The following is a 22,750-nucleotide window of genomic DNA, read 5'->3' on the forward strand; positions in this document are numbered from 1 at the left end:
TCTCTGTGTAATAAGTAAGTAACCTCAGATTAAGGAAGGAGTCTGTAGGTGTCATCTATCTGGGATGAGGCAGGCAGTTAGGAGTTGAAACCAGCTCAAGTAATTCTCAGTCTGGAGCTACAAGTATTAGGTCACACTTTTCACAAGGAACAATACCAATTTTGGATACAGACCAGCACAGAAAAGTGTTAAAAGCAGGAAGAAATCACAGATTTCTTCATATAGAAGGAAGAATGGAAGTCAGAAAAGGAAGAGACACAGAAGAAGCTGAATGAGATTGCATTTTAATCAGCTTTAGGGGAGGTTAGTAAGGAAGGCTACTGGACACACAGAATGAGACAAGACTACAAAACACCTTGATAAGAGAAGAAAGCCCTGTGTCAGCACAGTTGCCCACAAGGCAAGAGCTGTCAAATCACTGTTTTCTGACACCTTCTGTCTCTTCAACACCTTTTGTGCTGTTTTCCCTTTCTCATCAGGGTTCAGCTGACAGGGTGAAAAAAAGGGTTTTCAGAGCAAATCACAGCCTGAGGAGCTTCCCCAGTTGCAGATTGTTACCCAAGGGAACTCCAGACCTAGATCTCAACCCATTCCTTAGTAAACAGCAAGGGTCTCGTGAGACAGAGATTGCCATTGCCACATCTTATGCAACAGCACAGATGTTGATTCATAGCTCCTATCTGTGCTTCAGTGCAAAGCTCACTTGTCAGCAGCTAGATGTTTGGAGAAGGGAATTTGTCTGGGGCTCTCAGTAACTACGGCCATGATCTATCACCGTTGCAATCACAGATTAAGGAAAAACTGCTTGCGATTACTGTATGGAAAACAGCAGACTTTGCCAGTTTGGAGAGTGCACTGGGAAGGATGATTAAGGCAAGCTCAACGAAGCTGGTTTTAACACCTAGATTTTTTTTTCCTGAGATCTTTCAAAGGAATCTGCTTTTGAAAACTAGTGCTGCACTCTGTAAAACTGATTGTTTTTCTCACCTGTGTGAATTGTGTTACAATCAACCTGTAATTTTTCCTTGTAGGGGCACACATCTGGGTCTGTCTTTTACCTTGTGACCTATTTTCTTTAAACGTGAGAGAATGTAATATCTGCAAAACCTTTACCCCTCCCTCTGACAATGTGATTAAAATTGATTGACTGATTCAAAAGCAATTTGGTGGGGCTGACAGACAGACAACACACAAGTTTTGTTCTCTAAGAAATGAAGCAAAAACTCTCCATGACCCTGTGAGATTTCCTAAGGCCAGTATCAATAACATTATATTTCAGATGTGAAGAAGGGCTTGCATGTCTGATACTTTGCCCTTTCTATCCCCCAAATCTATCAGATGGTCTAAAAAAAAAGATACTGTCTATTCCTGGAAACCTTTCTTGTCTCCATAAAATGAGGCATATAAAATCTCTTGTCCACTTGAGGCTTGACTGGGGGGTGTATCTCTGTTTTCTTCAGTGGAGGTTTTATTTTCTGCTGGTGCATTACCTTGCTGCCCCAAGTGCTGGAACTACCAGGGATATACCAAACCAGACATGTGCATTTTGTTATTCTCAGCCTCTTCAACAGCACTGTATTCCCCTCAAGGTGGTGGGCAACATTAAATTTTCTCAGGGGAACTAGTTTCCTTTGTTTCCTCTCCTTATAAACAAATACAATCTAAGAGCCTGGCTTGCTGTCTTGGAAGGTTTCCAGAACAAAGTGATGTGCACAGTGTTATATGGGATAAGCATGTTTCACTTGTCATGGGGTAAGCATGTTTCACATGTCAACAGCAATAACAACTGCAGCATCTGAAGCAGGGGGCCAGAATAATTACCTCCATGGCAGGAGTCACTAGGTGATGTTCTCTGACCTGTGTTATGCAGGAAGTCAGACTAGATGATCAGACCAGTCCCTTTTGGCCTCAAAATCTATGAATCTATGTTCTGATTACACATCTGAGAATGGGCAACCAAAGTTGAAAGTGGTGATTTATTGAATGCTAGCTACATTCAGGTTCTTGTTTCTGAGCAAGCAACTGCTTTTAGCTGTGACTGTAGCTCAGTGGGGTAAAAACAGCTGCTAGGTGTTTTGGGGGGCAAGTACTCAGCAGCCTTTATGTAGAGCACATTTTAAATTTACAGGTCTATAAATGTGATGCCCTATAATAAGGATTGACCCTTTCTGGAGACAACTTGTTGGATGATTTATAGGTATATCCCCAGTAAGACTCCTTTGGGATGAGGCCAATGAAGGTGAGATCCATCTTTTCTTTCCTGACTCGTGAATCAACTCTTATATGGAAGCATATATGAAAGTTTTGTTGTTGTATCCTGCTGTGGACTGTTTGAACTTAGTGAAACAGATGATGTGTCAACAGCTCTTAGGAACCTTTTCTTCAGGCTGTTGTTTAATTTGCTTCCAAAGACATTGCATGCAGAGGAGAGAATGCTGCAGCTGCTGTAAGTCACTTTAACATTACTGAGATCCAACATCTTGGACTGAGGGAGCCCCAGTTGTGCCCTTAGATGGCTAGAAAGAGCCTGATGCATCTTAGATGTTCTTGTAGAGCTGTGATCCTTCAAAATGCTGGGTAAGGGAGAGCAAAAGAACGCTCTGATGTGGTGGTAGGCCAGTGATGGTACAAAAGACTGGGGGACCGAGGGAAGAGGTGGCTTCATGGACAGCCAGAATACCAACTCCAGAAGATACATGATTTCAGACAGATCCTGTTCATTGTGTTGCTGACTTCAAGCAGTGGAAAAGATATCAGTCAGGTTTGGGCAGCAAAGGTTAATAGAAGCCTTTGTAAGTAATGGACAGAGGAACTAGTGGTTTAATCTCAGATACAGAGTCTACGGTAATATCCTGCTTTTAATGGTGGAAGTCCACAATTGTATTATTATTACACTATAATACATGATGGTGGTAGGCAAACCTCATTGACTCTGCATGTTCAAGAGTACTAGGCCTTAGTTCTAGAAACTTAAGTCAATTATGGCATTACTTCACTTGATTAAAAGGGTTAAATCTACTCTGACAATGAAACTGTCATTCTGAATTAGAAGGGCAACCCGTTAAATTGTAAAACAAGTAAATATTAAGGCAATTGTATTTCTAGGTATATACATTATTTACAGTAATTCCTTAATTGTGACAATTAACTGGGTAGAGATTGCACTCTAAACTATTCCACAATTATTAAAACACATGTTTACATTTGCCTAAATGGTGCAAAAGCCATTTAGAACATTAAATCAAGAAATATTGATTAAATCAAGAAATCTGCATACAGAGAATGTAATTATTGATATTTGCACACCTTCCCTTTCCACTTTCACATACCATTACAAACCACATAGAACATGAATAAAAACTGATTGGAGAGGCTGCTGTAAGTACAAGTATGGATTCATCAATAAACGTTTAGGCTTCCAGGCGAAAAAACAAATGGCATGGCTGCAGAGAAGAAATATTACATTTTATTGAGATAGTTATTTGGAAAGGAATCTGCAAAGATAAATCCATACTCAGAATATAGCAGTCTGTTTTGACAAAGATGGATGTTGTTGAAAAGAACAAGTAGAAGAAAAAGTACTGCCAACAGAAGCCAGTACAAGGGATAGCAGATAGTCTAGGTAGATGTGCTCCAGGTGGTGAGAAATGGCTAACACTGATATGAGCTTTCAGTCCAGCACAGACATAGAGGGCTTCATTCAGAGTTGTTCGTGTACCTGTGTTAAGCAAAGGAGAAGTAGACTTAAGTGCAACAGCAAAAATCTATGTCAAAACTTTTTCCTTGTTTGAAAACAAGAGGACTCTGGTGATACCCTAATTCAAAAATCCTTATGCTCAACTATGTGTCTCCTGCAGTCAAGCAGCTGCTTTGTGTTTCAGTGAAAAACAGACTTCAGTTGCCAGCCAAGGTGGAACATAGACTTTTGTGAATTTCTGAAAACAAAAACCGAAACAAAGGGGAAAAAAAAACAGACACAAAAATAGTCATCTGGGAGTGAAATGGCCCAAGAATGATATAACAACAAAAAAAAATATTAGTGGAATACTTTCTGTAAGAAGCAGCTATGCCCTGCATTAAGTTTCCAGAAGAAGCCAGTGGTAAATAACTGAATTGCCCTTCAGCTTCTGAAAATCAGAATATTTTAAAAGATGCATGGAGAGGGCATCCAAAATCAGCAGGTGCTTTTGGGAACCATGGCTGACACATTCATACCTGAGCTGCAAGAAAGAGCTGAGAATCCCACAAGACCCTGCAGTGCAGCTGATAGGGTCCCATGCACAGAGCAGGATCATGTGTATGTCTATTTATATTTATGTGCTGTATCTAGTGAAACAAGCAATAGAAAAGAGGAGCCTTGTCAAGATTATCTGTCATGAGATAGGAGAAACCCATGTATCACTCATCCTGAAGGCTGTGCACCAAGAAGCAAAAGAACCTCATGCTCCCCTGACAATGAAAATAATGAAGTCAGATTATCCAAGGAAACTGTGAGTTTGCCTTACCCACAAACCTCAGCCCCAGGGAGAGAAGAAGAATTATCAGAAAGGTCATTCTGAGCAGTCAGAGTCAAGGACAGAGCTGAACAGCGACTGAAACCCATAAGGGGCAAACACAGAGCTCACAAGGAGAGAGAAAGCAGTAAAAGTTCAAGGGAAATAAATAACAACATGAAAAAATTTAACATTTCAGAGGAAGCATAGGAGATGTTTCACTCCACTTTGTGAAGACCTACACTGGCATGCTGATGGGATCCCCAGAGAGAGCACATCATCTATAAATGCACATGCTTATACTGCTAATAAAAGAGAATGGTTCAGATCACAGAAATTAATTAGTTTAGAACTGCAACCACCAGGAAGAGAGCATGCACACAGCAGCATCCCAAAGTGTGTTCATATTAACGATTCTCTGTCTGGTGTGCTGTTGACAGAATCCTGTCTGTCTCTACAAAACTCTGGAAACAGCTTTAAACTTCAGGCCCCCATCAAACAGCAAGTGGTCTCTCTGCAGCATGCCTGTATGGAAGCTAGTAAATCCAGCAAATAAGGACTCGACAGCATCTCCTGCTGTCACAAGGAAAACTTTAGCTGCTGTACTGGAAATGTCCCTTCTCCTTGAGGGGCCATCTCTTTGCATGCACTTATCATGCCTAAAATTAGCAGAGCTGTGCTGCTAGTTCTCACGGCACCAGGAGTCCTGCCTTCCTAACAAAGGCCATCTGTGAGAGGAAAGGGGCAGTGCTCTCGAGAGTCTCCAGCACCCTGCAGTGTGCAGCCATGCTTCTCATAGGCTTTTTCGCTGCAGAGAGCATGAATTTCTTGTGCAAAGAGAAGGCTTGCATGGTTTCTCCTGCTTACCCTTCCTGCATGAGGGGGTTGAGCACTCTGGAGTCCTGAGCTCATTTAGAGGCACCTCAGTAGTTCAGAGTTCCCATGTCTGTTACTTCATCAGCCACAATTTACTGCAGTGTGATGTGATATACAGCAGGACTGTTTCATCTCCCAGAACTTTAGAGAGGGGGTCTGTGTTTTAGCATCTACCAGTTTTATCTCTGCCATCTGAATCTCATTTCCAGAATAACCAAGGGTCCTTCTAATTACTGCTCTGTTGAATGTATGTTGCTCCAAGTCCTCGTGATTTGGCTGAAATCTGGTGAAATGTGAACTGATGTCTTTAGTCATTTCTTCAGGGGAAGCCCACTGACACTCGGTGAAAAATAGTAATAAAGTTTTATCAATCTGACTACCTATCTGGTTACCCTGTAGAAGTAAAATGTTTGAACAATGTCCTCAAATTTTTTAGAAATTCAAGCACAACAAGCACCATTGTTAAGGCCTCAGTGATGAGACTGAGGCTGGCAGTATGTTATTCAGGTAGCAAAGAGGACAGCTGTATTTTACACAGCTAACCATGGCTTGTTTCTGTGCCAGGACACATATTACACACATCATGCAGGGCCTCTGATACTTCAGGCATTTGCTGTTGTGATTCAGTGCTGACAATTTACCGTGTGACTTTGGGCAGATTGTGCCCCTGCCTCAGTTTCCACAACTAACATGAAACATTTTCAATTCACTTATCCATGACAATGAAACTAGAAAGAAGTATTGGGGGTTTGGGTTTTGGGTTTGTTTTTTTTTTTTTCTTCTTCTTTTTCTCCATTGGGCATGAGGATTGTGATTTATCTATTACATTCCAGTACATATCTGTGCAGAAGTCATTGTCTTGTAAATACTCATGAATGGTCCTAGGAAAGTCCCCATGAGGTTGGTAAGCAGTATTGTTCTCAATTTGTATTTGAACGAGACCAATATGAAAGACGAAAGGATGCATTTTAAAAGCAATATTTTATCTTTGTTTCTAGCTTTATTTGCATCAACCTATTCTTTTACAAGCTGGCAAGATGGAGATATCACAACCTTCATGGCCAATCCTTCACAGTCCTCAACTATTCTTACCATCAGTTTCCTTTAATGTCTTCTTGATATAAAGCTTCCTTGTTGGATTTTTAATCTTTTGGCATAGAGGGGCATTTGCATCTTTCCTTCATGACTCATCACAGTTTTCTCCATTCAGAACAATTCCACCCCATTTGGTCTTTCCTTCTTAGTCATGTTTTTAAGATTTTTGATAAGGCTGCCATTTCAGCAGAGGGGTTCTTTGTCTCTCTTCAAGTGTGTAGTGTTCCAAGCTGCACACTGTTCTGTCTAAGGGGCTGAATAGAGAAAAATTACTTCATGAGCTTAACGGGTGACATTCCTGTTCATGCATGTAAGCAGATGTCAGCCTTTCTTAATAGTGTGACATTGTTGACTCATTTTCTGTTTGAAACTGACAGTCACCCCAGATGCTTCTCTACACAACTGCTGGCGAGCCAGTTGTTTGTCCATCATATATCTCTGTGTTTGTGTCCTGCCAGTTTCAGACCAGTTCTATTATCTGCGAAATAACTTTCCATTTGCATACATGTAGCTCTTCCAACTTCAGTGCTCTCTGCAGAGGTAACTATTTCTGTTGGTCATCCGAGTCATTAATGAAAATAGTGAGTAATAGAATCATAGAATTGGGTAGAGAAAAGACCCTTTAGGATCATCACGTCCAAGAATTAACCTAACACTACCAAGTCCACCACTAAACCATGTCCCATAGCACTGCATCTATATGTCTTTTCAATACCTCCAGAAATGGTGATTCAAAAACTCACATGGGAAGCCTGTTCCACTGCTTGACAACCAGTTCAGTGACGAAATTTTTCCTAATACCAAATCTAAACCTTTCCTTGTTCAACTTGATGCCATTTCCTCTTGTCCTGTCATTTATTACCTGGGAGAAGAAACCAATACCCACCTCACCACAATCTCCTTTCAAGTACTTGTCCATTTCTCCAGGCTAAACAACCTCAGCTCCTTCATCTGCTTCTCGTAAGACTTGTTCTCTAGAACCTTTGACAGCTTCATTACACTTCTTTGAACACACTCCTTCTTGTAGAGTCATGCCCAAAACTGAAAACAGCATTTGAAGTGAAGCCTCACCCTTACAGGGGAAAAATCACTTCTCTAGTCTTCCTGGCCACACTATTTGTGATACAAGCCAGGATGCTGTTGGTCTTCTTGGCTACCTAAACACACTGCTGGTTTATACCCATCTGACTGTTGACCAGCACCCCCAGGTCTTTTCACACCAGGCAGCGTTCCAGCCACTCTGCCCCAAGCCCGTCACATTTCATGGGGCTGTTGTCACCCAAGTGCAGGACCTGGCACTTGGCCATGATAAACCTCATACAGTTGGCCTCTGCCCATCAATCCAGTTTGTCTAGGTCCCTCTGCAGAGCCTTCCTACCTTGAGCAGATCAACACTTCACCCAGTTTGGTGTCAGCTGCTAAATTACTGAGAGTGATAAAGATTTTAAAGAGAACTGGTCCCAGTTCTGAGCCCCAAAGAACACCACCTGTGACCAGCTGCCAAATGGATTTAATTCCATTCACAACCCTTTGGACTTAGTGAACAGCACACACTTCTAAGCCAAGAGCAGCCTGCTTGTCCAGAACAGTGCTGTGGGAAACAGTGCCAAAAGCTTTATTAAAGTCTAGGTAGACAATATCCACAGCCTTTCCCTCATCTACTAATCAAGTCACCTTGTCATAGAAGGACATACATAGTGAAGCAGGACCTACTTTTCATAAACCCATGCTGACTGAGCCTGATTACCTGGTGATCCTTTATGTGGTAGCACTCGGAATCTGCGCCATAGCCTTCCCTGTCACCAAGGTCACACTGACAGGCCAGTAGTTCCCCAGATCCTCCTTCCAGATCTTCTTGTAGGTGGACATCATATTTCCTAACCTCCAGTCAGTTGGGACCTCTCTGGTTAGCTAACACTGTTGGTAAATGGCAGAAATTGACTTACTGAGCACTTCTGCCAGCTCCATGAGTACCTTTGGATGGATCTCATCTGGCTCCACAGACTTGTGTGTTTCTAAGTGGTGTAGCAAGTCACTAACCATTTCCACTTAGAATATGAAGGCTTCATTCTGCTCCTCATCCCTCTCTTCCTGATCTGGAGTCAGGATAGCTGGAGAAAACTGGTCCTAGTATTGAAGACCGAGGTGAAAAACCCATTAAGTACCTCAGTCTTTCCTTCATCCTTTTTTCACTATGTTCCCTAGCACTTCCAATAAAGGATGGATCTGAGTCTGTTTAGCTTGGAGAAGAGGAGACGAAGGGGTGACCTCCTTAATGTTTATAAATATGTAAAGGGTGAGTGCCAGGAGGGTGGAGTCAGGGTCTTGTTGGTGATGCCCAGTGACAGGACAAGGGGCAATGGGTGGAAGTTGAGGCATAGGAAGTTCCATGGAAACATGAGGAAAAACTTTTTCACTGTGAGGGTGACAAAACACCAGAACAGGCTTCCTGGGGGTGTTGTGGAGTCTCCCTCTTTGGAGATATTCAAAACCCATCTGGATGCATTCCTGTGTGATCTGGTATAGATGATCCTGCTCTGGCAGGGGCATTGGACTGGATGATTTTTCAAGGTCCCTTCCAGCCTTGAACATTGGCTAATTCTGTGATATTAGCTCAATTGTATTTAGATATTCTTAGATTATTTGTAACAATAGATCCTTAAAGAAAGTCAAAAGCCTCACAAAGTTTGAGATAGATGAGATCTACTATCTCCATTAACACAAGGTCTGTTTCTCCATAAGAGAAAGAAATAAGGTTGCTTTGACATGATTGTGCTTCATAAACCCCTGTTGGCTACTGTTCATCTATTTTCCTCTCAGTGCTTACAAATAGGTTTATCTGGGACAGCTGCTCAAAATCCTAGAACATCTAGCTATGACTGGAGGTTAAACTGACTGGCCTACAACTCCAACTCCTTCTTCTTGTTTTTAGAGCTACATGTGGTATTTGCTCTTTATCAGTTTTCCAGGACATAACCCTTTCTTCTGGCTTCTCAGAGAAAACCACTAACAGCTCTGAAATTGCTTCAGCCTGTTCTTTTAAGTGCTGGGGGATAAAATTCATCAGGTGGAGATGATTTGATAAGACTGACTTATCTGAGTGTTCTCTAACACATTCTTTTCTTTCTGGGCCTGACATTACCTCTTTGCTGCTGGCACTCTTTGCTGCTGCCGGATTTGCCATCAGGTTGCAGCTGACCTTGTTACTAAAGAGGAAATCAAGATGGACATCAAATACTTCCAACTGTTTGGCATTGTCTAGCAGTGTCTTTCTTTCCCCATGTAGGACTTTTGTTTGGTTACGGTTTTTTCTTTACTGAGGAACTTTGTCATTTTAGTTATTACCTGTTTTATTTGCAACACTGTTATGTGGTTTGTGGGTTTTGATTCGTGTGTTCATGCTAGACTTCTGTGTCTTTGCTGCTGGACCTACTTTTTACCTTGTACATGCTTTTTTCCTCGTTCTTCAGCAAAATGCAGGAGTTGTGATGCAAGCAGATTTGTCTCCCCTGCATTTTATTTCCCTCCTCTGTTTCAAAATAAGTAGTTCTTGTGTTGCTAGTACTGTTTTGTCTCCCCCCCCCCCTTTTTTTTTTCTGTGGGTTTGTCACCCGTGGGGTACTGCCCACCCCTGAGTTTCCTGACACTTATCTTCTCCATACTCTTTCTTGGAGTAACAACTGCTTTTACCCAAATTATTCCCTGTTAGCAAAGAATGAAGTGCAATGTTTCTTATAGGAAGACTGATTCATTGTCAATGAATCAGACCAACTATTTTTATGATCAGAATTTTCCATCTATTTCAAAACAGTATTTTAATGGAGTGATATAGGTCAATGAAGAAAATACTAGGTGGTGTCTTCTGGCCTTTAAAACTCTGTCTTTGTGAAAAGTTTGCACAGGTATTTTTTGGCTGTTTCACAGGAAGCCTGCTACAGAGTGGGCAGGTGGAACCGAACCCCTGTGGCATGCTGCAGTGTCAAAACCATTGCTTCATCCATTATAGCTCTCTAAATGACACCTTTGGCAGTCAGAGAACTTAGGCCTCACTGTACACGAAGGAAGTTGCTAACTCTCTGAACAGCCACCTAAAATGAAGCAATCCACAGACTGAAAGGGCAGTTTGATGGACTGATATGTAGAAATTCGATTCAGCAAAATCCATCAAAGGTAACTCAGAATTCACTTTAAATTTTGGAAGTAAGGCATGATTTCTGGATTGAGATTAGTTTTCACATCCCTTTAAAAATATTTTCAAAGAACACCAGTGACAGTTTGTTAAATCCATACTGTATGTTTAATGTATCTGTTCCCTTTTTTCTTGAGTAGAGAACAGCCATGTGCGTCATTATATGAGTTGTATGGATCCACATCATTGTTTTTTCCACACTTACCTTTATTAAAATCAAAACAGACAACACTAATCCCTCAAATAAATAATAATTAGTTTCTCTGTGTTCACAGTATGAGGATTCCATGATTGCTCTTATACTGATCAAGTCAAAGATTTTAATTAAAAATGAAATGGTTTAAACATGACATAATAGATTCCTGCTACGTTGGTATGCTCCCTTTTCCTGGTTTGAGCACACATTTCCTCCACTGAAGTCAGTTGCTGCCCACACAAATTTAATCCTACACCTCTTCCTACATTCTGTCAATGTCTGCAGAATCTAGGCCTATATCCCCTTTCTGATCTTGTGCTGATATAATTCTGCTGATTTTCAATGGAATTACATTGGTGTTAGGTTGCTGGATTTATTTGGATTGTTCACTGAGATCCATGTGGAATGGGTCTTTCAAACTATGCATTCTTCTTGTATGAAAACAGCAAGTACTTCTGGGCAAAAAAAATGTCATTTTTTTTCTTCCATATTTTATGGTCTAACACCTAGTTTGTAGGTACAATCACAATATAAATATTATTACTCCTGAGAACAGCTACTATATAAACTAAATTCCTTCAGTGAATGCTTGAAACCCTATGTGTTGCTAAGATCTGCTTCCAAACAGAGGAGAGGATCTGAGATATTTTTAGTAGAGAGAACTTTCCAAAGTCCTCATCAATTACCTTCATCTCTTAGGAGCAAAAATTAAATTCTCATGGGCTTTGGTGGGGACCTGGTAGGCTGTGCTTCCTCTTCTAATCATTACAACTGAAGGAAGATGTATTCATGCTCCAAAAGGATGAAACACATCAGCTTGTTCACTTGCAGATTTCTCTTGACAAGAGCAGCTTGGATCTCTGTGTTCACTTTGGTGGTGCTGTAGCCATTTTCAGAATGCATTGATGAGTTGAACTTGCTTAGTATAGCTCTTTTTTTTCCTAGAGGGAGCTGCACCATGCTAAACATGTTTTACATCAGTGGAGCTGTACTTTTTCAGAAGGTCTTGCTGGCGTGATTGTATTGGTGCCAGAGTCCCAAGCAGCTATAGAACACTTGCTATATCTCAGCTCTCTGTGAATGAAACTGTGTTACAAATTCTGAAAACTACAATTCTGAAAGGTCTGTTAAGAACTAATGCTCAATCTCCCAAATTATTTTAAAATTATGCCATTTTGTCAATTCTGCCAAGTCTAGGAAAGGGAAGAGCAGATTGCTGCGCTTTCTAATGCCTCATTACAGAAGCATGTCATGTAACAGAAACCTTCTTTCCTACACTTGTGTTTCTGTTGTTCAGTTATGTCTACTCTCACCACACAACGTCAGTTTTTGCTTCATGTTCCCTCTTCCCTGTCCCAATTCTGGGCCAACCTTGTCAGAATGAAATGACTTAGTGTAAAAAACCTACTAAAACAAAACAACAAACCCAAGCCAAAAGGAAGACCCCCAAATAAATTAATGTTCTCAGCATCACTTTCACCACAAGGACCGAAACATACATAAAGGGTCATTAAGTTGTGCAGGCTATTACCATGCTGGGTGTTGCTGTGCTTGAGATGGCACAGTGCTCGTTTCTACTTTCACCACATCCTATCTTCACTGTAGATGGCCAACACTGCAAAGACAGTCTGCTCTGATTGTGAAACCTGTGCTCTCTGATGCACTAAGGTTTCTTCAGGGGTTGTATCTACAAGATAATGTCACTGGAACTTAGGGATTCTGTGGTCTTGCATTATGGACATATACAAACAAGTGAACTGAAGTGATCAAAATGAGAACATATGGTTTCAGTGCAGGAAAAGCACTATTCAGTGAGTTAGTTTTGTTTCGATGTGGGTGGACATGGTTAATTAACATATAATGCAGATGTCAGCAGAGCATTTGACCATTCTTACATGTGCTCACAGATTTTTGTTCCCTGGTTTTCAGGTTTGCTTGGGGTTTTGTTTGCTTGTTTGTTTGTTTTATGACATTGATGCTTATACAGCATGTTGAAAGTAGACCAGCAAGAAATGGCCAGAAGACTTACTCTTTCATAAGGAAATAAATCCAAATATGTAGAGTAAAATCTGGCCAGATCTTGGCAGAATTACCACACAGTCTACCTCCCAGAATGACTCTGGGATCATAGCTGGCCTAAGCATAGTTTGGTTCCCTCAGAAGGGACGTTTTCCTGACATATAACTCTCAGACCTGTGTTGCTTTTTCAGCTACTTAGCTTCTGAAAGGTGATGGAAAGACTGCCTCCCAGATCAGACACTCTGGCTGACCTCAAGTCAAAGCTCTGTGTCATTTACAGCGGCTTGAAGGGATCAAGGAAGGGCTCGAATGTAGCCTAGCAAGTGTGTGGGTGACTCATGCAGATTACATGGAGACGACACTAACTGAGTGGAAGTGTTGACCTGCTTGAAGGTCAGAGGGGTCTGCAAAGGGACCTGGACAGGCTGGATCAATTACAGGATTGGGGGAGAGTAGCTGGAATGGTGCCTGTCAGGAAAGGACCCAGGGGTGATGGTGGACAGCCGTCTGAATATGAGCTATTAGTGTGCTCAGGTGGCCAAGAAGGCCAAAATCATCCTAGCCTGCATGGGAACAGTGTGACCAGCAGGAGTAAGGAACTGATTGTGCCCTTGTAGTTGGCACTGGTGATGCTGCATCTTGAATGCTGTGTTCAGTTTTGAGCCCCTCTCTACAAGTGAGACATTGAGTTGATGCAGAGTGTCCAGAGAAGGGCAACACAGCTGCTGAAGGATCTGGAGAACAGATCTTATAAGGAGTGGCTGAATGAACTGGGATTGTTTAGCCTGGAGAAGAGGAGGCTAGGGGGAGACTCTATTGTTCTCTACAAGTACCTGAAAGGAGGCTGTAGTGAGGTGCAGGTCTGTCTCTTTTCCAAAACAAGAGGATATGGCCTCAAGCTGTGGCAGGTTTAGATTGAATATTAGGAAAAATTTATTCAACAAAAGAGTGGTCTGGCTTTGGAATAGGCTGCCCAGGGAGCCGGTGGAGTCCCGGTCCTGGGATGTGTTCAAGAAACATATGGATGTGGCATTTTGGGACAGCATTTAAAGGCCATGGTGGTGTTAGGTTGACAGTTGGACTCAAAGATCTTAGAGGTCCTTTCCAACCAGAACAATTCAATAATTCTGAGATCTGTGAGATCATCTGCATCTCAGTTTTGCTGCTTGGTGAATGACTGCTTTTTCTGTTGTAGAAGGTGTTCAGAACCTTTGTGATGATCACAGAATCAAAGGCTAATTTAGGTTGGAAGGGATCTCAGGAGGTCATGTAGTCCAATCTCCTACTCTCATATTTCAGGAGTCTGATCAGAGAGTTTAACCCCACTTTTTAGAAGAAGACAGATTTTTTCTCTACAGATAAATCCAAAGTTCATAGAATTAGCTAGTTTTAAAAATATTGAACTGTGGCTATTGTCATGATACTTGACAAGTCATTATAAATGTAAAACTCAGTTTTAAAGTATCTTGTGCTTTAGTAATTTTTTCTTCACAAGGATCTCTGTAAAGAAATTTCCCTCTTAAAGTTCTTTGCTATTAAACATCAAACTAACTCAGTCTGAAACTAGTTGCCAACTCACTGCCATGTTTTAGTTCTTTTAGAAGCTGCTGTATCACAGTGTCTCTCATTGAGTTGATTGTAGTTTGCTCCAGCTAGGCTCCATGAAAGCACTTAGGTAACTTTTTTGCATTTCTTCAGCTGTTCTTCCAAAACGTTTAGCTACCTTCAGGAGAGCTAGCAACCATTTTACATGAAAATGCCATACTTAAGGAGGCCATGACAAAACTTCCTTGATTAAGACAGCAAGGAATTTCTCTAACATATGTACATAATTTGTTTTACTCCTGGATAGGTTTTTTGCCTCTGCTTAGCTTGAAAATTCATTACAGCAAGGATTGTCTCTTTCAAGAATATTAGCACACTGAAGTCATGCTTTATGAATGGAAACAGATACGCTGTCTTACATGGTGTGCTGCAATATGCCACTCATCAGCATATCTGAGTGAGTGCAAGGTGCTTGCTGGATTGATCACCTGACCATAAAGACATGATAGAGCTTTATGTCGTTGACCTCTGTGAGAATTTGTTGATGCTGTTGTAAATTTCATTAAGTATTTCTGGACTATTCAGAAAGATTTAGGATTAGGTTATGATATAGACTTCAATCAGTTACCACCCTGACTCTTTTAGGATATGCCATAAAGCTCTGAACAATCACTATGTACTCTAAGCAAATGATTCATTCAACAGTCCTTGTACAGTGATCTTGACTGCCGTGATTCTTTTATATGAATCAGTGTGCCACAACTCCTTCTTCTTCTCTTCTGTTACTTTTTGTTTTGTTTTGTTTTGTTTGTTTGTGGGTTTTTTGTTTTGCTCTTGAATTGCATGCTCTCTCTTAACTAAATGATGTTTTCTGCTTATGCTCATTTTGTGACCTCTCAGCTTCTGATCATGTGCCTTCTGAGTGTATGCCTCTATTATCGTGCTCCACAATGTTGTGGATACCTGCTAAGACTTAAAAAAAAACCACCATCTTTCATCTGAAAATTCCCTAGCACACTGATTCCAAGAGTTAAACCGCAGAATCTGAATTTTTCCCACTGGTTGTTTCAAGTGCTCAGCACAAGTAACTTGCTGTCTAAGCTAACCTGTCAATACTGAGGCATGTCCACTGACATTTGAGCAATTTTATCTCCACTGGTTTGCAAGGTATATAATAATGCTATCTTTCTTCAGAGTTGTGGGATCCAGGCAGACACACATTTGATCATATTCCTTCTTGCTAAGTTTCTAAAATGTGAACCTAGGATGTCTCTCACTGGAGGCTGGATGGACATTTCCTGGAAATTACTTAGACATGGGACATGGGAGGTCTAATTACTTAGGTAGGTCTACTTATTTAAGTAGGTCTAGGGAGGTTCTCTTCCTGCCTTTTCTCTGCCCTGGAAGACTGTATCCAGTTTGGGGTTCTCCAATTCAAGAGAGATAGGAATCTACTGGAGAGAGTCCAACAGAGAGCTTTGAGTTTGACTGGAGGACTCAAACATCTCTCCTATGAAGAAAGACTGAGAGAACTAAGGCTGTTTAGTCTTGCTAAGGCTGAGAGGGAATCTTATTAACATCTATAAATATCTGAGGAATGGGTGTCAAGATGAAGACGATGGTCCCTTTTTGGTGGTGATAGGCCCAGTGATAGGACAGGGAACAATGGGTACAAGCTGGAACACAGGAGGTTCCAACTCAACGTGAAGAGAAACTTCTACATGGTGAGGGTGATGGAGCACTGGAACAGGCTGCCCAGAGAGGTTGTGGAGTCTCCTTCTCTGAAGACCTTCAAAACCTTCCTGGATGCATTCCTCTCTGGACTACCTAGGTGAGTCTGGTTTGGCTGGGGGTTTGGTCTACATAATCTCTAGAGGTCCCTTCCAACCCTTATCATTCTGTGATTCTGTGGTTAAAATACTGATTTAGGTTGGGCAAAAGGATTGTATAGCCTCTTGTGTTCCTGTCCAGTTCTGTTTTCTCTTTAGCCCTGGAAAGGGTTATTCCATTTAGATTATTTGAATGTTTTTCAGTTTCTTCAATGCCTGTTTATCAAAGGACTTACATCTGTGTGTATACAAAATGTGTTTGACCTTTCATTTATGCTCGTTTGATCTTGGAATATATGTTGATACTCACATTCATACTGTTTCATTTGTGACTGTTTATGTTCATCTGTCCCAAAATCAGTTTTGCTTTCCAGAATTAGTCCTTGGCATAAAACACTCAGCTCAGTTTAGGGGATTTTTTTTTTTTTTTTTTAGTGATTAAATATTAGTATTTTTCCATCCACAAATCTTCACTTCCACCAATCGTTTAAGTGAACTACAAAGGATAAAATGTTGTAATGATTTGTGCACAGCACTTTAGTGTAGAAGGTGGAGCTGTAACTGTGTGATTTGCTCAAGCAAAAGTATGATGAGATTGAATTTTTCCAAGTGGCTATCTAAATCCAATTAAGAGAAATGTGTTTAGAAATAGGCCTACAATGCAACTGCAAGCTGGTCTTCATTGTTAAAAAAAAAAAAATGACCTAATTGTTCATGCTTTTTACTCCAAAGAGTCTATATCCTAAGACAAATCAAAACAAAACCAGTATCCTGCATGTGGAAATGTGCCTCGTGATCTGCCACTTCACCTGGATTTCTCAGGATCATTGTACAATTGACATGTCCTATTGTATAAGTTCATTTATTCTCCCTGGTGGTCTTACTGGTGGGACAACTGAATTTGTCTATAGGGCAACTATGGCCAATGTTTGCACTGTATGCTCTCAACTTCCATGGCATTTGCTGCAGCAAGTGTAGCAAAATGGAAGGGAAAACCAGGCAATCCAAACTACAGAATTGATTAAATGACAAAATATGGAATAAAACTATAACTACACATTGTAACGCCTTTGTCTCCAAGCGAGGCGTAATAGCAGTGGTCCTTTTCTTATGTGACTTTATTATCATGTATTTTCTCTTAACAAATAGGGAGAATGAAACCCATAGAAACACAGTTAGCTGCTTAAGTATTGATGGCTTACAATATGTTTTATGATTTGGTAAAATTTACCCTGATAAATATTGCATGGGTTCATATAAGAATCAAACAGCGAAACTGGACAGCATGGTCATGCTGAGGTCCCTGCTGAAGATCCATTTGTTAAAATATTGTTTTCACTGAATATACTTGGGGATTGGACTAGATGACCTTTAAAGGTCCCTTCCAGTTCAAAACATCCTATGATTCTATGATTTTCATATGTCTTATCTACACAGAAGTCTAGAAAGCATATTTATAGACACCCTCTGGGATAGGGGACATGTCAGACTGACATTAAATACCCAAGCTCAGTGGTTAAAATGTATCGAAACAGGTGGCAGAGCTCTCACTACACCCAAACAGAAAACATGGTATTTTTTCTTTCTGCTTTAAAAGAAGTGGAGAAGATCCTGTTTTCCTCATTAATACTGTTTCTGATTGTAAAGCCCTGCACAACTCTACCATCCTGCAGAAGCCTGAATTACATCTTTTCTTATTGGATATTATCGTCATTAATTTGAGATCATAATTTGAACAATTTGTTTTCAGATCTGACCTACAACATTTGGACTCCATATGGGAGACCTTGCCTTGCACACCGTGCTGTACAAAAGCCAACACAAGTTTTCTTAAGCAGAATAATTGAAGCCTGGGGACGCAATACACCTTGTTCATCACTGGGAGCTAGACAACTTACTGCAAAGATGCTACCCACTTCTCGTCTGTGCTAGCTTGTCCTTTGCTGAGTTCACGGATCGTCTCTGCCTATGTTAACTGTTACTGGCCCCAAAAGATGTATTAGCTGAGGATACCAGTGGTGACTCCTCAATGACTGGAGAAAATGGAATATTCTGTTTCTTATCCTTTGTTTAGACCTCCTTTTTTGCTATTAAAAACTGAAATTTTGTTCTTTCATCAGGTGCCTTTACAAATCAAATGACAAATATCTGCCATCCTCACATACTGGCATTTTTTTCACTTACTTTGCAAAGGCATTGGTAAGAGTGGATTCTCAACAGCTGTTAATCATGATTTCATGGTTTCTTCCTGTAAGTATGTTTTGATGAAATATCAGAGTGGATGGACATGTTAAAATAAAAACACAAGGTTTATTTAGATTAAATTTGCTTCTGTCATGGGCCCCAGTCCTACCATTATCACATTGCAGGAAGATGTTGTGTTAGCAGCCTCTCATAAAATGTGAACCACTTTTTTATGTCTCTTCCTCACTCTATACATTTTCATTTTCCATGTTCCCCTTGCACTACAGACAACTTGAGGGCCCAATATACTTGGTAGTATTTTCTGCTAAGCAGCCTGATCTGCTAGTCCATGGAGCATTACTTGATGCTGTTACTGTATATTATCCCCAAACTCACTCTTTCTCTCTGTTTGGAGATAAGAATGGTGATTTCACACAACTTGAAGGAGTTTCACCAGGGATCTGTGTCTGCGATCTCAGCCTCCGGAGCTGCTCTGTCTCCACAGCAGGTTAGAGGACCGGTGCACTACGGCCTGGTGGCTTCTGCAGAGTGGAAACTGAGCTGTACATGGAGAGTGGAGTGTCCTCTCCTCCTTCCCTGAGCTGGCATCTCTCATAAGAGAGGCAGGTGAACCATGGGTGGGGCCACAGCCGCAGCTGCAGGGGGTGATTCAAACGCTCTGAGAGCATCTTAGATCCCTGCGCACCCAACAAAGTCAGCAGAGGGACTCACACAGTCACCTGGGTGTGTGGCTGAAGTTTTCTGCTGAAGTTTTCTCCAGGCTGGTGCTGGAAATTACTCAAGTAGTGACAGTGGCTACTTGGAGGAGGAATACTGTGTTCCCAGCATCCACCAAGATGGATATTGACATCCAGGCCACAGGCAGTGAGGAATGCCACAGCCTTTCACAAATGGAACAGTCATGTCCCTTTAAGAAGCAAACCCCCTGCAGTGGCCTTGTGGAACAGATACAAGGCTCTTCAGGAGGAACTGGGTATGAGCAAGGACGAGGCAAGGCCAGAAGTGACACCAAGGCCGACTTGCCCCAGGCCAGCCATAAAAACTGACCCTCAGGAGAAAAGTGGAGGAGTCATTGCAGTAGGAGACTCCCTGCTGAGGGGAGCAGAAGGCATTGATGTGCAGACCAAACCTGCTCCACAGGGAGGTCTGCTGTCTCCTGGTGCCCAGGTAAAGGACTTCATAGGAAAATTTCCCACCCTTGTGAGACCTTCAAGTTATTACCCACTTCTGGTCTTTCAGGTGGGTAGTGATGATGTAGCAATGAGAGGCTCACAATCAACTAAAAGAGATTTCAGGTACTTGGGGCAACTGGTAAAAGAATCAGGAGCTCAGGTTGTGTTCTCCTCCATCCCCCTGACATCAGTGATGGATGAGGGAATGTACAGGAAGAGCCAATAGGTCAATGCATGGCTCTGGGACTGGTGCCATCAACAGGGCTTTGGGTTCTACAATCACAGCTTGCTACAGGGCTCCAGAGCTGTGACTATCAAATGGGTTGCACTTGTCCCAGAGGGGGGTAAGGAATCTGGGGCAGGAGTTGGCAGGGCTCATTGACAGGACTTTAAACTAGAGTTGAAGGGAGAAAGGGTTAATCATCTCATGCCTGCCTGTGACACAGAGTGGGGCAGCACAGCAGGGGCAGAGGGATGGAGTACTAGGAAGAGCTTTCAACTTGTTGCCCTGAGGCAAGCCAAGGACAAACACCAGGACGCCCCAGGGGAATCAAGGGGGATTCACCTAAGAGGGTGACAGGGCCAGGCCAGCTGAAGTGCCTCTATGCAGATGCACAGGGCTTGGGTGATGAACAGGATGGATTAAGGGCCACTGTGCTGCTGGATTGCCATGACATAGTGGCTATTACTGAAAGTTAGTGGGATGATTCCCCATGATTGGAATGTAGGGATAGACAGGTACAAGCTCTTTAGGAAGGACAGGCAGGGTAAGAGGGGAGGAGCTACATCAGTGAGCAGCTGGAATCTGTGGAACTCCACCTGGGGAGGGATGATGAGCTGGTTGAGAGCATATGGGTGAAGATTAAAGGGAAGACAGGGGAAGGTGATGTTACTGTAGGGGTCTGTTACAGGCCACCTCACCAGCAGAATCAAGCAGTTGATGCCCTACATAAGCAGATAAAAGGGGAAAATAGAAGTGGCTTCACATTCACAAGCCCTGATCCTCATGGGGGATTTCAGTCACCCTGGCATCTGCTGGAGGGACAACACATCTAGGCACCAGCAATCCAGGATGTTCCTGGAATGCATAGATGACAACTTCCTCCTCCAAATAGGTGGAGGAACCAACAAGGAAATGTACCATGCTGGACTTTAGGCACGAAGACTTTGATTGCTTCAGGGATCTGCTGGCCAAAGTACAGTGGGACAAAGTCCTAGAGGGAAGGGGGGCCCAGGAGAGCTGGTCAGTGTTCAAGGATCACCCTCTCTGTGTCCAGGAGCAAAGTACACCGACAAAGAGAAAGGCAGGAAAGAATGCTAGGAGACCTGCCTGGATGAGCAAGGAGCTCCTGGACACACTGTAATAAAAAAAGAAACTCTACAAGGAGTGGAAGAAAGGACAGTTAGAATGGGGGGCATATAAGGAAGCTGCCTGAGCAGCAAGAGACTTGGTTAGAAAACCTAAAGCTCAGCTAGAATTAAATCTACCCAGGGAGATCAAGTGGAACAGTAAAAATTTCTATAGGTATATTAATGGTAAAAAGAAGACTGGGGAAGGTGTGGGCCCCCTCAGAAAGGAAATGGGAGAACTGGTGGCAAGTGATGTGGAGAAGGCTGAGGTTCCAAATGACTTATTTACCTCAGTCTTCACTGACAAGGGCTCCAGCCATTAGGGTCCCTACTGACTGGAAAAGGGGAAACATAACCCCCATTTTCAAAAAGGGTAAGAAGGATGATCCAGAGAACTGTAGACCAGTCAGTCTCACCTCTGTGCCCAGTAAAGTCATGGAGCAGATCCTCCTGGAGGCACTGCTGAGGCAGAAGAATAATGAAGAGGTGATTTGGTACAATCCACACAGCTTCAGCAAGGGCAAATTGTGCCTGACAAACCTGGTGGCCTTCTGTGACAAGGTCCCAACATCAATAGACAAGGTGAAAGCAGCCAACGTCATTTACCCGGACCTGAGCAAAGCCTTCGGCACTGTCCTGCAGGACATCCTGGTCTCCAAGCTGCTGAAGTCTGGGTTTGATGGATGGACCATTCAGTGGATAAAGAACTGGCTTGATGGCCTCACCCATCAGTGCTGGGATCAGTCCTGGGACCAGTCTTGTTCAGCATCTTTATTGGTGCCATGGACAGTGGCATTGAGTGCACCCTCAGCAAGTTTGCTGATGACACCAAGCTGTGTGGTGCAGCAGACAGGCTGGAGGGAAGGGATGGCATCCAGAGGGACCTTGACAGGCTGCAGAGGTGGGCACAAGCCAACCCCATGAAGTTCAACTAGACCAAGTACAAGGTCCTGCATCTGGGTCGGGGCAATCCCAGGAACCAATACAGGCTGGACAGGGACTGGCTTGAGAGCAGCCCTGAAGAAAAGGATTTGGGATGCCAAGCAGGTCGAGGGGGGCGATTCTCCCCCTCTACACCTGTCTTATAAGACCCCACCCGGAGTACTGCATCGAGTTCTTGAGCCCCTATTACGAGAAAGATACGGATGCGCTGGAACACATCCAGAGAAGGGCCACAGGGATGATCAGAGGACTGGAGCTCCTCTCCAATGAGGATAGGCTGAGAGAGTTAGGATTGTTCAGTCTGGAGAAGAGATGGCTCCAAGGAGACCTTATTGTGGCCTTCCAGTATCTGAAGGGGGCTTACAAGAAAGCTGGGGAGGGACTTTTCAGTGTGTTGGGTAGTGATAGGACTAGGGGGAATGGATCCAAGATAGGGGAGGGTAGATTTAGATTAGACATTAGGAAGGAATTCTTCACGATGAGAGTGATGAGACACTGTAACAGGTTGCCCAGGGAGGTGATGGAGGCCCTATCCCTGTAAGTTTTTAAGGCCAGGCTGGATGTGGCTCTGGGCAACCTGATCTAGTGGAAGGTGTCCCTGGCCATGGCAGGAGGGTTGGAACTAGATGATCCTTGAGGTAGCTTCCAACCCTGACAATTCTGTGGTATGTTTGCCCTAACAAGCTGTGAGTATAAAGACAATCGACCCTTCTGTGTTGCAGGAGGCCTCCCGCTGGGTGAATCCTGTTCTCTGGATTGGCAATTTTCCTTCTTTGGCATGAAGAACTGGCATACAGGACTCACTATCATGCCGATTATTTTGGTAAACAATAAAATTA

The sequence above is a fragment of the Indicator indicator genome, chromosome Z (assembly GCF_027791375.1).
Source record: "Indicator indicator isolate 239-I01 chromosome Z, UM_Iind_1.1, whole genome shotgun sequence".
Taxonomy (NCBI): domain Eukaryota; kingdom Metazoa; phylum Chordata; class Aves; order Piciformes; family Indicatoridae; genus Indicator; species Indicator indicator.